We start from the raw sequence: 17890 nt of genomic DNA, 5'->3' as shown, positions 1-17890 counted from the left end.
GGAAAACCAAAGTGTTATTGAGGAGGAACTTACACCAAAGCTCTCTTCCAGAAGGATCTGAAGCAGAAGCAAAGCAAAAGCAGCAATGGCTGGGGTAAAACTACCCGTGTTTTACACAGGTCTCAAAGAGGGATTGAAGGAAAAGTGCACTTTGCAATGCCACAGACTCTCAAGATTTTCTGGAAGAGGAAATATTCATCTTGAACAAGTGGAGACGGAGTCAGATGTCTGGCTGAGGGCAATTATCCTGACCAGCCATACAGTCCGAGGAGGAGCAGCAGTAAAGAATGAAAAGCAAAAGTCACTGGGTCACAGCCACCCACCTGTGCACTGAGCTCAGATCCTCCCAAAGGCCATTCAGCATTAAAAGTTACATCCCACTCAGGCCAGAAATTTGATGCCATCAGATTTCATTGGGTGAGTCAACCTTTGATAGCAGAAGCTTATCATTTCCTCCATTATCTTGCTGTTCTGCCAATGATCTTTCCACACAGGGACAGTTTCCAAGCAGAGGCTCCCCTTGCCAATCCTTCACAGACACTTCATACCTGACAGGATAAAAAAGAAAACATAAATAAATCTGCACCAACAATTCCAGATGGGGAAATATTTCCTTCTGTTTTCCACAACTACCTACACTTCCTTTCTACTGCAAGTGCCAAACTCTTCCTTGATTCCATACTTAGTACTCTTTATCTTTAAATAAAGGTAGCTGTAACAACTCTATCACGTTTTCCAGGCTTGCCCAGCCATTACCTCCTTGATCTGTTCTCGTTCCAAAGGCTATAGGTGAATTTTAGTTCTTTTAGTGTCACAATTATTGGTGGGGTTCTGTCTTCAATTTGTGCTTGGATTTTATTGGGGTGTCTAGAAAAGAGCAGCCTGGCTGTCCAGGAATGTGTCCAGTCAGGTTTTGACTATCTCTACAATTAAATAAGGCAAGCTATAGGTGAATTTTAGTGTCACATTTACTGGGGGGTTCTGTCTTCAATTTGTGCTTGGATTTTACTGAGGTGTCTAGAAAAGAGCAGCCTGGCTGTCCAGGAATGTGTCCAGTGAGGTTTTGACTATCTCTACAATTAAATAAGGCAAGCTATAGGTGAATTTTAGTGTCACATTTACTGGGGGGTTCTGTCTTCAATTTGTGCTTGGATTTTACTGAGGTGTCTAGAAAAGAGCAGCCTGGTTGTCCAGGGCTGTGTTCAGTCAGGTTTTGACTATCTCTGCAATTAAAGGAGGCTATAGGTGAATTTTAGATTTTAGGGTCACATTTATTGGGGGTTTCTATCTTAAATTTGTGCTTGGATTTTATTGAGGTGTCTAGAAAAGAAAAGCCAAGAGAGTCACAAAGACTCCCAGTTACATAAAGTGACACTAAGCAGAATAAACTTACAAGAATAATTAACATGCAACTTATTACTTAGTAGTTAAGTTAGTTACTGTGCTCCCAGTAGAGACTTCTAGACAATTTCATTAAGAATTCTCTCATTGTTTAGCTCTTAATTGCCAAATGTGCTCACTGTTAGACTGATAGGGGTGAAAATGTTACAATAATAAAGGATCCTCAAGCTGAAGCCCAGAGGTATGAGTGAAAATGCTATTGAGGGATGGAAGTAAAGCATCTGAAAAAGGAGCTACAGAAACATGGACATGGACAAGAGCTCCTCCTCTGGAGAGGGTCCAGAGGAGGGCCACAAAAACAATCAGTAGGTTGGAGCACCTCTGCTGTGAGGACAGGCTGGGGGAGCTTGGGTTGTGCATCCTGGAGAAGAGAGGTTCAGATTGGGTACAAGTAGAAACGTTTTGTGCTAGGAGAACAGTCAAGTGGTGAAGCAGGCTGGCCAGTGAGGCAGCTTCTGTCCTGTAAAGGTTCATCCAAACCCAGCTGGGTAAATTCCTGAGAATCACCTTCCACCCTCCCAGCTGAGCCAGTTTTGAAATGGAAGCCACTCTCAGTCTGAATTCTTACAAGATTCTGTATTCCACCAGCACCTACGTGACACCATTTAGCTTCCTCCTAGTTGCCATGTTTTCTTCATAAGTACATCCACGTCTATCAGTGCCCTGTCCCTTAACACAGCTAAAGACAAAGTCAAATGCTGACTCACTTGCTCCAGGACAGGCCTGCTACCTGGAAGTTAGGAACAAGTTCTTTACTACAAGGGTGGTGAAACATTGGAACAGGTTGCCCAGGAAGGTGATTGAGGCCCTTTCCCTGGACACTTTCAAGGTGAAGCTTGACAGGGTCCAGAGTGACTTGATCTAGTGAGGATGTCCCTGCTGACTGCAGAGGACTGGACCTCTAGAATCATTCTACGATAGAGAAACTCAGCCTAAATAAGGAGACCCAGCCAGCACCCACAGGTGATGTTAGAGTGAGCATCAAGCCTCTAGTCTGCATAACCGGGGGGCCACCAGGCCCCCCGGCCTCTGTCCCCTCCACCATTCACCCAGTGTGCACCATGCAGACTCACCAGCAATGATAGGAGGAGGATCCCTCTGCCCAGTTGGGCACAGCTTAGCGTTTCTGGCTGGCCTGAGGCACATTATAAAGGGGAATGGGCAGGGAGGGCAAAGTGGCCACACCTGGGGTGGGAGGAGACTCCAACAGAACCCAGGTGCTCTGGGTTGGGTTTGGGGAATAAAAAGGGGAAATGCAGCGTGGGGTGGGAAAGGAGCAGCTATGACAGGTGGTGGAAAAGAAGAGGTGGTACTGAAAGAAGGGAAATGGAGAGAAAAAGGCTGGAAATAGAGATGAAAAGAGGAAGATGAGGCAAAAGGAAGAAGATGGAGCAGAAAGAAAGAAGATGGGGGGAAAGGAAAATGGAGAAGAAAGGATGGAGATAGAAATAAAAGAAGAAAGATGGGAATAAACAGTTTAGAGATAGAGAGGAAAGGAAGGCGAGAAAGGAGATTAAAACAAATTAAATGGGTAACAAGGCTGGTGAGAAGCCTGCAACACAGCCTTGTAAGGAGAGGCTGAGGGAGCTGGGAGTGTTTAGCCTGGAGATGAGGAAGCTCAGGAGTAACCTCATTGCTGTCTACAGCTAACTAAAGAGAGGCTGTAGCCAGGTGGAGTTGGTCTCTTCTGCCAGGCAACCAGCAACAGAACAAGGGGAAACAGTCTCAAGTTGTGCCAGGGGAGATCTAGGCTGGATGTTAGGAGGAAGTTGTTGGCAGAGAGAGTGATTGGCATTGGAATGAGCTGCCCAGGGAGGTGGTGGAGTTGCCCTCCCTGGAGTGTTTAAGCAAAGTCTGGATGAGGCACTTAGTGCCATGGTCTAGCTGATTGGACAGGGCTGGGTGCTAGGTTGGACTGGATGATCTTGGAGGTCTCTTCCAACCTAGCTGATTCTATGAACTGTGATCAGTGGCAGCAGACAGCATTTGGAACAGGAGGAAACACACAAAGGAACCAAAGAAGTGCTCATCGCTGGACCAAGAAAGGTAGGAAGAAGGCATCTGATTGTGACTCTGCACCAACAGGGGTGAAGTTGTTATGAGGGTAGAGGGAGGTGTGTGAAGGAGGAGTAAGCTGGGCTATAAATTCTGGGCTCTGCAATGACAATAATTGAATATAAGAGTTGAAAATAAGTAGATTTCAAGGCATAGTCTTTTGTAAGAAGCTTTTGTCTCTGGAGGCAGTTTTGGATGAACTGTCAGTGTCTTCAGTAGCATAAAAATCTTCAGTAGGCTGATAATAAGCTTTTATTAAAGATCTTCATTTTGGTTAAGAAAATAACTTCTGCAGCCTAGTACCAGCCACAGGGTTTCCTCCAGTGGGTTCACTGTGCCAGTGGAAGTTTGGGATTGTGTCCAGAGAAGGGCAATGAGGCTGGTGAGAGGCCTTGAGCACAGCCCTATGAGGAGAGGCTGAGGGAGCTGGGATTGTTTAGCCTGGAGAAGAGGAGGCTCAGGGGTGACCTTATTGCTGTCTACAACTACCTGAGGGGTGGTTGTGGCCAGAAGGAGGTTGCTCTCTTCTCTCAGGTGGCCAGCACCAGAACAAGAGGACACAGCCTCAAGCTGTGCCAGGGGAGATTTAGGCTGGAGGTGAGGAGAAAGTTCTTCACTGAGAGAGTCATTGGACACTGGAATGGGCTGCCCGGGGAGGTGGTGGAGTCGCTATCCCTGGGGCTGTTCAAGGCAGGACTGGACGTGGCACTTGGTGCCATGGTCTGGCCTTGAGCTCTGTGGTAAAGGGTTGGACTTGATCTGTGAGGTCTCTTCCAATCCTGATAATACTGTGATACTGTGTTTCTTCCCATTACTGCTGGCTGTCAGAAAGGTGGAATCCCAGCAGCCTGTGTAAGATACACCAGCATTTTCTTACCACTGCCTATAGAAACCTTTTCTGCTGAATCCAAGCACGCTGAGGTCAAAACTGCTAAAGAAAAATCAGTGGAACGAGTTTAGATTCATGCTTGTTATTCTTTGCTCTCCTTCCTTTTAGTCTCCTTCTTTCTTGTCTTTTGCCCAGCTTCCAGGCTAACGACTTTACATTTCTTGCCTCCACTCCTCACTGTGTTAAGCAGTGGGAAGCTGTGCATTGAAGTATTGGGTGTGCCCAAATGGTCACCCAGATACAAATCACAACACAAGAGGCTGGAAAAATTACTGCTGTCATGAGTGCTGGGTAGAGGAACCATCTATAGAGGAACAGAGAGGAACTCTGCAGACTGGACAACTACAAAGTTCTCCAGCCTAAACAAGCAGGGAATGTAAATCATCAGGGTGCTCACTGGGCTAATAAACATATTGTTTTGCATGTGACAAGTGGCATTCCTCACAAAATGGTCATTATCAGGCTATAATAGTTCACACAGCCTGCAATGTCCAGAATTAATGAGGCATTTGTTCTCAGGCAGTACTTTACTAGGAAAATTATTCTCTTTTTTTTCCTTTTCTTTTTTAAACAATGAATCATCTGAATTAATTAATGGCAAATGACTTCATTTCTGCAAGGATGTTCTGTGCTTTCACCCCAGATCCTGCCACTGTAGTCTACACAGAGGTGATGGAAAGGCTTAATAACTATGGCACATCAAGCAGCACGTCTGCTATGACAGCAGCACAGACCCACATTCCCCTGTGCAGGCTGTCCTGCCTATGGTCTCAGTGCACAAACTTCAGAGCTTAAGGCTGATTCCCTGACATGGGAAGAACAGGACAGAGAAAAAGATCAGCAAAAAGTTCAGGCTGGATGTAGGCCTTGGCTTAGCCTTGAGAAATAAGATGTCTGAAATGCTGTACTGTGGAAAGACACAGGAGTCAGAAGCATTCAGATCAGAATCAGATATTTGCTCTTAACAGCTTTCCTTTGGAAGGGAGACACTCAGTAGTGTTGGAAGGGACCACAAGGACCAACTAGTTCCAATCCCCCTGACATGGGCAGGGACACCCTACTCTAGATCAGGCTGCCCAGAGCCTCATCCAGCCTGGCCTTAAACACCTCCAGGGATGGGGCCTCAAACACCTCCCTGGGCAACCCAGTACCAGAGGCACAGCCAGGTGGTTAGAGATGAACAGGCATAGAGAGGAGCATGGGGAGCAGAGGGGATGGGGAAGTAGAGGAGGCTATTTCAGTTGGAAGGAACTTACAATGATGAGCTAGTCCAAAGAAGGTGTCTTGTAAAAGCAAGTCTACAGATAACCCTTCATGATTTGATATCCACTCTACATGCTGCTCTAGAAGCCAGTAAATGAAGCTATAAAGACCACACAGCTGCCAGGTGGGTAACTCCCTTGCTGCACTAAAAGATACCTTGAACTCTCTAGGACTGAGGTTCAGTTCCTGGAAGAAAACAGCCAAGTGGTTTCTGATTCATTCTTCAGCCCAGTGGATTGGAAAGGTCCCTAACAGTTAAGATTGAGAAAAGTGCCTATGGGAACTTTAAAAGAAGACAAACAAGGAAGGCTTTCTCTCAGAACAGAATGGTGAACTCATTTATCCACTTCCCATTTTATAAAATGGGGCTAAAAATATATACTCAGACAATAACATTCTGCAGCTGGACAATAACATTCTGCAGCACTGAGTCCACCAGAATAAGTAAGATTGTCTCATGTTACTTCCTTCATAGCTGTCCCTAGAATGGTTTCCCTAACACAATCATTCTTTGGTCTTTCAGAGTCTTCAGACTTCTAAGTCTCTGGTGAGTGCATCCCCCTGCAATGATCACAAGCCTTTGCCAGATGGCAATTCCTGAATAATTAACTGACTGCACATTTGCTGTGTCTTCTCCAGTACTATGCAGCCAGGAACTTCACCTCAAGGCAGGTAGCAAGGCATGGCCTGCTCCCCAGGGATGGCAGATTAAGGGGTTTAACTTCCATGTCAGTGTTAACTCAGCCCTGGCTCAGTGGCTCCAGCCTGAAACTCAGAGGAGGAGCAGGGCAGTTGATTGCTCTTGTCACTGCCCACACAGTGCTGTGGTCTGCAAAGGATAACCAATTCTTGGTTCCAGAGGACAGTGTCTATACCTCAGATGCCTGAGTTAGAAAAGTGTCCACCTACAAACTCTGCCAAGGGGAAAGAAACCCAAGAGATCTACTGAAGCTCACACCCCAGACCCCCAGTCCCTGTCTTGGTTCATTTGCATCTTACACATCATTATATTCAGAGCAAGATCACAGGGCATGAATTCACCCCATATTTACCTTCCAGTCTCAGAAAGGTCTTCAGTTCACATACTGGGAGCAGCTTCAAACATGCTGCTGCTTCAACATCTCTGTGTCAGGTTCCTTTTGACCTCATAGAAACTCTCCAGGGACCTGGGGTTTTGTCAGCATGAGATTCTCTGTCGAACATCCCAGCATAGCTGTAATTATGAAGCCATTTATTTAGGACAGTTTTTTTTTTGACAAGCACTTTCTAATTTATAGATGCTTTGAAGAGAATTGCTTCATTTCCTTAACAGTCAATCTGAGAGGGGGACAAACTGGGCTGCTGGAAGTGCTCACATTTCAGGGTAATGAAAAGAGATGGGGCCCATGGTTTAGAAGTAAACAAACTATGGAGCTCTAATGAGTATGGCCACTTAGGCTGATTGAAAAATGAATGAATATTGGTCATGTTAGTGTGGGTAAAAGTGGCTTTCCTCTTGAGAAATAATGATGTTTTGCTGCCCAGCTGGGGAGCTCACATTGTTTTCTTTGGTCAAAAGATGAGAAGAATTCAAAGGTGGATCCATACATTTAACACAGGCTCATTTTTCAGTGGAAAAATGCCATTTGGAAACAATGCCAGAGTTAACTGAGATGGTATATTTGGATACTTGAACACTGTCCCCCAATTTTTTTGTGGCCTAAACTATTTGTTTGATCTAGAAAACTCAACTTAGTTCTTCCCCTTACAGCTCAGGTTTTAATTGAATCCATTTCACTTGAAAGAAAAAAAATAAAAATCAATCTCATTCTGCCTCTGTTGGGAGTATAAATAAATCATTTTAAATCTGTTGTGCTTGCAACCAAGCATTTCCATCAGTTATACAATCAGACTGCATTTTGCTTTGAAAGATGTCATGAAATACATGGCATCAAGTGACCAGGCTGTCCTGAGAAATCAAAAAGCAATAATGGACTGTCCTCCTCAAGTGGGCAGGAGGAAAGTTATTATCTCTGTTTGCCCTTCTGTTACCATCATTTTTCCATCATACTTGTTTCCATTCCAAGCAGCCTAGAGAGAATACTTTATCTTGAGGCTTCTCTTTCTCTACACCCTGAGAAAAAGCAGAATAAGATTATGTCCTGCTTTGAGAGAACAGATGAGCCACAGCAGGAGGACAAATTGCACTGATAGACTAAGAGATAAGACAGGTCAGTAGCTGAGAAATGAGTCCTTGTGCCTCCTGACTTGCCAGCCTGCCATCCCATACCACGGTGTCTTTCTGCAAGCTATCTTCTTCCCTACTTATCAGCACTGGGACTGGAGGATTTCACATTGAATCCAGGTAGCTTGGCTCTATGATAGCTAAAAAAAGAGAGACATTAACTAGGACACTACACAAGCAAATCCACTCAAATAGGCAATGAACACACTGCTGCTCTGCTATCCCAGTGCTGTATTAATGACCATCTGACAGTTGCCTCAGGAGAATGGGTTGTGTTGGAAGAGACCTTCAAGATTATCCAGTTCCAACCCCCCCGCCATAGGCAGGGACACCTCCCAGTAGACCATCTTGCTCAAGGCCCCATCCAGCCTGGCCATGCACACCTCCAGGGAGGGGACAGCCACAATCTCCCTGGGCAACCTGTGCCAGTGTCTTACCACCCTCACTGGAAAGAATTTCTTTCTAATCTCCAGTCTAAATCTCCCCTCCTCAAGCTCCTCAATTTCCTCATTTTGAATGGAGTTAAAACTGAATTAATTAGTTTAAGTACAAAGGAACCAGAAATCAGTTCAAAAGATCCTCTCAGGCAAACATACCTGAAAACACTGGGAAAGATTTTAAATTGCTCCAAGCAGAATGTGAACTTTGTGGTGTTGTTTGTATAATGATGAGAGTTACCTTACATTTACAGTCTGGCTTCCCAAACCAAAACCCATTTAAAATGCCAGAGGGGATCTGAAATGTCTTGGTTTAATATCAAGAGAAAATGAGCACTGAGAGGTCAGTGGAGGTACAGAGCTGTGGCAGTGTGCTGCCCTCCAGAATATGCTACTTGATATTATCAGACAAGCTTTGTCACTTCAGAACTGAATGCCCAGGTAGCAGGGATGTAAACAAAGGAATCACTCTAAAAACCAGGCTATTGAGCAGCAGCAGAACATCACTGAGGCAAGCTGCCGTCCTGTCCTCCCCACTGAGAGATCTGGATGCCATCCAAGCATCCATTCAGCTCTGCATGGTAGTAGAAGCAACGCTACACCTTCAAGCAGCACCCCAGAGGCTGCTGGCTTTTAGACAGTAAAGCTTTGCTCTAGCACTACAGGACCCAGTGTAGCATAAAGCCTGATCCAGGAGGCACAAGTGAAGGCAAAGAAAACCCAACAACAACAACATCCAATCTTACCTTTCCAACCCATTGGCCACAATCACCTGAAAACACATCTCTTGATCAATACATCCCCCAAGCACAGAAGGCTGGAATTTTCTCCAAGATGAAGAGGGTAACGTTTGCCAAGTAGATGAACTGGCAGATGTCTGGAAGAGGAAAAAGAAATGATTACAGTAATTAAAACAGTATCATAATAAATATACACTCATTAGCCTAAGTGGTTTTCACTCTGGCATGTCCTACATGTCTGTGCTTTTCTTTGCTCTCTTGCAATTCTTTACTATCTTTATTTAAAGCAAAACAATACTTGTGTTGTAGATCTCTACCAGACAATTAAGGCTGCTTTCTGATGGCTTCTGTATAAAGCCCTCCATATGTCAGTATCACTGGTTTATGAAATTAACACATTGATTGCCAAGCTCTTCAAAATCTGCCAGAGAAGGCAGTGAAGCCTTACTTTTGTAGAGTTATGGGGTATCTGTGACCTTTCTGAGTTGAATGGGGCAGGGCAAATGGAGCAAGGTTGGGGAACACTGCACATCTTGTGAGGTTAGAACTATGGTTTGGAAACTGTAGGTCTAACAATAAACATTTAGAATACCAAGAAATGTATTTCATATTTGTCATCATAGAAGAAACTGAAACCACAACCAGAGCTGGATTGCAAGGCCCTGCTGAGCAGGCACAGCCTATGAAAGGTGCACAGCTTGCAAGAGTTGCAGCAACAGAGGGGACAGGACATCTTGAAATGAAATAGCTTCTACTTCCATCTTCACACAGGTTTATGAAGGTTCTCAGGCTGCTCACATGTTATTGAGCAGCAATATTTGCTCTGAAGGAGGAAATGTAAATTGAACAGCAGCTGCCCAACTGATTTAACCAGTCACTAAAGCTGCTCATCAGAACTACAAAGCAACAAAAGGTAATCTTTGCTTGGCCACACACCACCACGTTTTAAAGGATTCAGTGTGGCCAAGAGGCCAGGACCCTGTGCCATGCACAGTGTCCCTCTCCAAAGCTGTCAGGTGTCTACAGTGCTTGTGCTGTAGAACCAGAAGATAGATGTTTGCATTAGCCTAAAGATCCTCTCTTGGTTCACAAATGAGGCTCCCAGATCAGTCAAACACAGCACATTTGTGAAAAGTTAATTTTCAAGAACACAATCCTCTGCCCATCACACTGACAGCCAGAGATGTTAGAGGCAAGAGATGGATCACCCAGTCCTCTGCCCATCACACTGACAGCCAGAGATGTTAGCGGCAAGAGATGGATCACCCAGTCCTCTGCCCATCACACTGACAGCCAGAGATGCTAGAAGCCAGAGATGGATCACCCTCTCTACCCTGTGCAGCCCCCCTAAAACATTTCACGTATGGCTTACCTCTCAGGTATAAAACACACTCCTTTTGATTAACACCCTCCTTTGCTTTGCAGCAGAGCTGATAAGTCTGCTCACATCTGAACTGACACATCCAATATTTTACAGACTTTTCTTTTTCCTATAAGGTTCAAGGACTGTTTTTTCTATCACTGTCAGCTGACTCCCTGGTATAGAGTCACAGAATCATCAAGGTTGGAAAGGAGCTCCAAGATCATCAAGTCTAACCATCAACCCAACACTCCCATGCCCACTAAACCATGTCCCTGAGTGCCACATCTACTTGTCTTTTGAACACATCCAGAGACAGTGACTCCACCACTTCCCTGTGCAGCCTGTTCCAATACCTCACCACTCTTTCAGCAAATAAATTCTTCCTAATATCCAATCTAAACTTCCCCTGGCACAACCTGAGGCCACTTCCTCATGTCCTACTGCTTGTTACTTGGGAGAAGAGACAAACACCCACCTCACTACAGTCTCCTTTCAGGGGGCAGCAGAGACACTAAGGAGACAATCTTCATTTTTGTCTACTGATGTGAGAAAAAGCCAGAATTTGACTCACAATTTCTTCGTTACTATTAGGGACACAGTTTCAAGTTATGTCAGGAGAGGTATAGGTTGGATGTTAGGAGGAAGTTCTTCTCAGAGAGAGTGACTGGCAGTGGAATGGGCTGCCCAGGGAGGTGGTGGAGTTGCCATCCCTGGAGGTGTTGAAGTAAAGCCTGGCTGAGGCACTTAGTGCCATAGTCTAGTTGATTGGACAGGGCTGGGTGCTAGGTTGAACTGGATGAGCTTGGAGGTCTCTCCCAACCTGCTTGATTTTATGATTCTATGATCTATTATCTCCTTGCTTTGATGAATATTTCTACTTGGCTTATACCCATCATTGCCTTCCATCTATTACTGCTACACTCCCACCTCTGCAGGAAGACAAATAGAAAGGAATTCAGCAATGCCCTCTCTGGCCGTTTGCATCAAGCTTTAATAACTTGCTCTACTTTTCGCTCAATATTTCCATTAAGAGAATAGTTTCTTGGATGCAGGTTGCTTGTAGAAAGCAAAGTTAGAGTTTACTACAACATGAAATAGTGATTTATTTTCTACTGGAAGTCAGGGCACATGAAATATTTAAAACCAAGAAAATAAAGAAAGTTCTTCCACTCTAAGTGCTAAAGCACTCTGTTAACCTGCCGCAGCTTTGTAGTCATTTCAGAAGGTCACAGGCTCCTTTATGAACTTTATACCACAGTGCACTGGCAGCCTCCTACCACCCAATGCAATTCAGCCCTCTTTCAAGTCAAGTGGAGCAACAGCAATTTCTGCAAAACACTTGGGGCTCTCCATTATGAGCACTACTGTTCTTTATCTCTCTGATTTCCTTATTGCCTGCTTCATTTTACCAGCACAGCCAGGGAGATGCTGTCAGCACAGAATGTCTCTCTAATGCTAAACAGAAAGAATTTGTCATTTCAGGCAGCTCTTGTGCCTTGTTATTTCTGTGCTGAGGGAGTAACAACCATTTCTCCATATGGTTAAAGTAGCTCTTTAATAGAGATTGCCCAAGCAGGGAGCTTCGTCTTTCTTACTGGGATTAGATTGCCTGTGAGTTTTGGTTTGTCTTTTGGTTTCGTAGCAGGAACTTTGACATCAGAGTGAAATACCACAGACAAGAAAAATTAAACTAACTGATTCTAACAAACTCTCCACTCAAGTATAGACATATTTACAACAATCAATGCAGTCAAGTCAAATGAGTATGTGTATGATGAGAGCACCTGATAAAACACACCACAGAGTAAGGCTTAACAGGGGAATCCAAGAATCAGCCAGGTTGGAAGAGACCTCCAAGATCATCCAGTCTAACCTATCACCCAGCCCCATCCAAGCAACTAGACCATGGCACTAGTTTTACATAGTGGCTGTCAGCCAGGACTCTGGGGTCCTTGCTGCTCTGAAACCTGACTGCAAATGTTGCATCAGCTGGTACCACATAACAACCAGATCTTTGCAGCTTGCTACCAACACTTACTTGGGTAGACCAGAAGGAAGACTTGGTAGAAACCAGGATTGTCTCCTTGTAGACTTGACAGCTGAATCCCCTTGAAGCTCACATGTCTGTAGGATGGGGCAATCATAGAATCAGTCAGGGTTGGAAGGGACCACAAGGATCATTTAATTCCAACACCCCTGCCATGGGCAGGGACACTCTACCCTAGAGCAGGATGCCCACAGCCTCATCCAGCCTGGCCTGAAACACCTCCAGCCATGAGGCCTCAACCACCTCCCTGGGCAACCCATTCCAGCCTCTCACCACTCTCATGCTCAACAACTTCCTTCTCACATCCAGTCTGAATCTCCCCATCGCCAGCTTTGCTCCATTCCCCCCTAGTCCTGTCACTCCCTGAGAGCCTAAAAAGTCCCTCCCCAGCTTGTTTGTAGCCCCCCTTCAGATACTGAAGAGTCACAAGAAGGTCACCTGGGAGCCTCCTCTTCTCCAGACTGAACAGCCCCAACTCTTTCAGTCTGTCCTCATAGGAGAGGTGCTGCAGCCCTCTCATAATCCTCATGGCCCTAAATCCTCTTGGCAATAGATCTCAAACTTTGGTGCTACCAAGCTGTTGTGCAGCTGTTCCTCATTCAATCAAGGCTGTGTTTCTGCAGGTCCTGTGAAAGAGAAGAAAGGCAGAAACTGAATGCCTTCTGGAAAAAATGGCACTTTAAGAAGGATTATGAACCTGGCAAATGGACATCTCAGCACTTGGACCAAACCCTGTTCCTGCTGAGAACAAGAATTCCAGCAAGAACAGCCATGGGATCTCACTGATTCTGACTGCTGAAACATGATGCTTTGGCTTCCTAGCTGTGTCCCTGTCAATAATGCTGTCTGAGCAAGATAGATGGGAATTCCAGAAATTCAGTTCCATTATGGCTCTTTCTTTGTCTCTTACTTCTTTGATTCCATTCAGATTTTTTTCTATGCCATTCAAAAGGCACCTGTCTACAGTTTAAGAGTGAATAATCCAATAACACAACTGCAGAGCAATCTGAATTGATTGGAACGTGGAGGAAGGCTGTTCTAGCTACTAGAAATTGTTTTGGTTTTGAACTGACACACATTCATCACTGCCCTTTGTCTGCTTCTTATATAGTACTTCCTGGGTTAATATTTGCATGAAGTCATCTTGGTGCTGTGATGGGACTCCTATTTTCTAGGTTTCCAAAGGGAAACAAAAAAAAAAGTGAAAGGTGGTGTGCCAGTTTAAGGCTAATTGGAATATTTTAATGAGAGCAATTAGATGATAGGCTGTGAAAGGAAAACAGTGGGGATGTCTATTTCCCTCATAGGCTTGCTGAGATGTATAAGAACAAGAATCAAAACATAGATAAGGTACTCACTTCTGCTAGGGAGCTCTGAGCTGCATCTTTCTCTCTAACCTCACCCTCTGTTTCTCTGACTAATCCACTTTGCTTCCTAACCCCCTGACTAAACATCCATTCTTCCTTGGGACTGGGGTAAGGTTGAGAAGGGTAGAGGGCAGGTGGAAGGGTGGTTGAGAGCCCATCCTGGGGACTCAGGTTTCTGGGAGGGCTGCTGTGTTTCTGTATTACCTTTTACCTTGTATATTTCTGTATATAACTGCACATACTGTAAATATCTGCTTGGATATTCTGCTAAACTGTAAATAATAAGCTTCATTTAATTTCCAGAGCTGGCTGAGTCTAGTCTGGGTGATTTCCAAAGTGTAGGGGGGCAGGGAACACCCAAACCATCACAACAAACATAGATAAGACACAGTGTGTGGGTCTATGTCAGAGTCTGTGTTTCTCCCTGGGCTGCTTCGGCATCTTCTGTTCCAACCTGCCCTTACTGATCCTCCAAACTCACCTTGCACATAAGGCAAACTCTGGGATAAGGTAGTGGGATGAAAAGAAGATGGAAGGGTGGCTGGGAGCCCCTCCTGGGGACTCTGGTTTCTGGGAGGGGTTATGTGTTTCTGTACTGCCTTTAACTTGTCTATTTCTGCCTATAGCTGTAAATATTGTAAATACCTATTTGTATATTGTGCTAAGCTGTAAATGTAAAGATTTATTCCTTAATTTCCAGCTGGCTGAGTCTAGTCCAGGTGATTTCACAAGAATGGGGGGGTGGGGAGCTTTAAACCATCACAAGTGGTCACTGCTCCAACCTTGGTGATACTGTGATACTGTAATTTAGAGCCAAAAGGGAGTAAGAGGAATGAGAGCCACAAACACCCCAGGTACAGAGGAATGAGAAACAACATCACCCCTGGAAACAACAGTCAGTAGGAGAGCTGACAGACTCTGTCTGCCAGTGCTCCACACATCAATGGGTTTCAGGAAGCCTGAGGGAGCTGGGCCTCTTTAGTTTAGAGAAGAGGAGACTGAGAGGTGACCTCAGTCGTGTTCATAAAGATGTAAAGAGTGAGTCCCAAGAGGCTGGAGCCAGGCTCTGCTGGGTGATGCCCATTGACAGGATAAGGGGCAATGGTGGAAGCTGAGGCATAGGAAGTTTCATGGAAACATGAGGAGGAATTTTTTCACTGTGAGGGTGATAGAGCCCTGGAACAGGCTGCCCATGGGAGCTGTGGAGCCTCCCTCTCTGGACATATTCAAGATCTGCCTGGATGTGTTCCTGTGTGATCTGGTAGAGGTGATCCTGCTCTGGCAGGGAGGTTGGACTGGATGAGCTTTGGAGGTCCCTTCCAGCTCCTGACATACTGTGATTCTGTGAATCAAGTTGAGATGCTCTGATGAAAGGTGTCTGGAAATGGCTTAATTAGGGGGTGGTTTAAATTACTTAACTCAGCAGCTCGGTGCAAGTGATCAGTTCTCAACACCACGTTAAAAACACAGCTAAGGAAACTACTGGACAAGCATTTTGCAGAAAGTCAAGGTTTCTGCAACTCCAGCTTGGGTGAGGGGGCTGTGCTAGTTAAAACCTGCATAGGGGTATAGAGAGAGATCAAAGCAAGCTGTTGCCACAGCCCTGTGCCCACAAGCTCCAGGAAGGCCAGTAGGTTTTGCTTTCTTGGTGAGAGTCTGTAGCCTATGCTTATGGAAATGAACAAAACCCAAAAGTTTAATTTTGGGGACACTTCTCTGAAATGGCAGAAGGAAATGCAATGGTTTCATTTCACTAACAAAAGCCTTGCTTAATTAGCAGATGAGAGGCAATGAACCACATGAAAACTAAATAAACAAACAGGGGGATTACATGCTCAGATAGTTAAAGATTTTGGCTAACAGTTAAAGATTTTAGCTAACTGAAAGGATAACTCTGGTGGAGACAGAGAGAATGAACTTGCCTACATCAGTGGCATGAAAGCAAGACCATGAAAGAACTCACAGAGCTACTGCCTGACGTTTTGCTTACTGAAAAATTTTCAGTGTCACAGGTGGTGATGACATTTCAAGAGGCTTGAAAGCAAAAGCTACACAACAGCTTCTAGAAACAGCTGAATGAGAGATTTTGTGTGTGTCCCTCTTCATCTGTGTGTTAACCTGAAATAGGTATCACAGAACTGAATGGATCCTACAGAAACAAGTTCCTGAAGGGGCTAATCAGAGCCATTCAAGGTGGATATGAGAGGCTGCCGTTTCCATCACTAGCCTTGCTCAGAGACACTGAGTGAATCTGCTCTGGATGCCTGTTTCTCTGTTCATCTGCCACAAACATTATAGCTGTTCTAGGACTGGGAAATGGTGTAAGTTAATAGTCAAAGAAAGGGGACATTGACTCTGTGACAAGACAGGCTTCAGAGGTATGAAGTCCTTATACTAAAAACTGTATCTCTTTTAATTGAGGACTGAGGTGGAAAAGTTCAAGATCATAGAAACACAGAATCACAGAACAGCTCAGGTTGGGAGGGACCTCAGAGCTCATCTGCTCCAACCTGGCTGTCATGGGCAGGGACACCTCTCAACTACGCTCAGCTCCTGAAGGCCTCATTCAATCATGAACACTCCCACGGAGGAGACAGCCACAACCTCCCTGGGTAACCTGCTCCAGAGTCTCACCACCATTGCTGTGAAGAATGTCTTCCTCAGATGTAGTGTAACCCTGCACTCCCTCAGCTCCAAACCATTTGCCCTCATCCTCTTGCTGGATACCCTTATGAAAAGGAGATACTGCTGATGAGCTCACACATGCACTAAGAAAACCAGGCAGCAACTGATGGCTGCCTCTGGACAGAGATCAATAGTCAACAAATCACTCTGTACTGCAATGAAGAGCAATGATATGTTCCTACACAATCCATAACCAGAACGAGCTCCTGCTAGCTCTGACCTATATTCCTTCTTTACATAATGCTTTGACCTGGCCACTTTGCAGACTTCAGTCCCTAGGTAAGTTTGTCTGGTATGACTCACTCTAAATTTCCACGGTCAGAGCAAGTTTACATGCTGATGCTGACACTTCTGGCCCCTCAGATCACACATATCCATTTTAAGACCTTCTTGCTGAAGGTATTACTGCAGCTGAAAAAGAAGGATTTTACCACACCACATGATGATGATCCTGAACAAATACATATGTCCTGATATCCCCCTGTGGAAAGAGGAGAATTCAGAAGAATACAGCTTTTATAAGACATGCTACCCAGGAGAAAAGCAAGGGGGAATTTTATCTACAAAACAAGAGCAGAAAAAAATATCAACCAGTGAAAGTTTAGCTCCTGAAATGTTTTCTCTTTCACTTTGTTATGAAAGCTTTCTGCTGGTGAAAAGATTTCACAGCATGGAGTGTCCCTCTTTTTAAGTGCTTGCAGTGTTTGGAGTTGAAATTTGTGATATTTGGAAAGAAAAAAAAAAGAAAATATAAAAGAGAGAGAAGTGATTTTTTTCCTGGTTTGGAAATGTAAACTACATTCACTGTGCATTAGTCATTAGCAGCTGCCTGCCTGTCTTTGGGCTGCAGTGGTCTCAAGTGGGATGCCAATCCCACACCTGCAATTATTTGTCAGGACAAGCAATGATCACCAGACCAAACCAACAAATTAGGTGTCCTGTGTTGTCCAGGCAGAAGTGGAGGCTTTGGTAAAGCTGATACATCTTCTTCCCAAGAAGGTCTGATGAATTAGGTCTCGCCTCCACTTCAACTATACCCGAATTTCCAAAGTGGTAAGCACAAAACCAACATCTGCCAACATCAGCTGGGGAAAGCATCTTCTACTTTAGGAAGAAATATTTCCCCACAAGGTTGGTGACACTGCAATAGGTTGCCCTAAGACATTGTGGAGGTTCCAAGTCTGGCAATGTTCAAAGCCAGGATGCACAGGGCCTTGAGCAACCTGGTCTAGTAGGAGGTGCCCCTGCCCACAGCAGGAGATTGGAACTAGATGATCCTTTTCCAACCCAAACCATTCCATGAATTCCCCTACAGGGAGTGACCTCAGAGGACAGGATTAGCTCATGGCACAGAACTGCACCCTTAATAGCTTCCTGGGGGGACAAGTCTCTGCAGCAAAGAGTGGCTGCAGTTTCTGT

The 17890-nt window shown here is 44.9% G+C and overlaps 1 long non-coding RNA gene across 1 annotated transcript; it reads left to right on the top strand.

Moving 5' to 3' along the window:
• Positions 1 to 3368: 3368 nt before the first annotated feature.
• LOC135179610 (uncharacterized) lies at positions 3369 to 6653 on the top strand. The gene is made up of 4 exons (XR_010304052.1): positions 3369 to 3447; positions 5622 to 5732; positions 6132 to 6155; positions 6248 to 6653. It is a non-coding gene; the product is annotated as an uncharacterized LOC135179610 (long non-coding RNA).
• Positions 6654 to 17890: the final 11237 nt, after the last annotated feature.

This window comes from Pogoniulus pusillus, chromosome 11, assembly GCF_015220805.1.
Source record: "Pogoniulus pusillus isolate bPogPus1 chromosome 11, bPogPus1.pri, whole genome shotgun sequence".
NCBI classification, from domain to species: Eukaryota; Metazoa; Chordata; class Aves; order Piciformes; family Lybiidae; genus Pogoniulus; species Pogoniulus pusillus.
The sequence above is the reverse complement of the archived record's forward strand: the minus strand, read 5'-3'. Positions and strand labels throughout refer to the sequence as shown.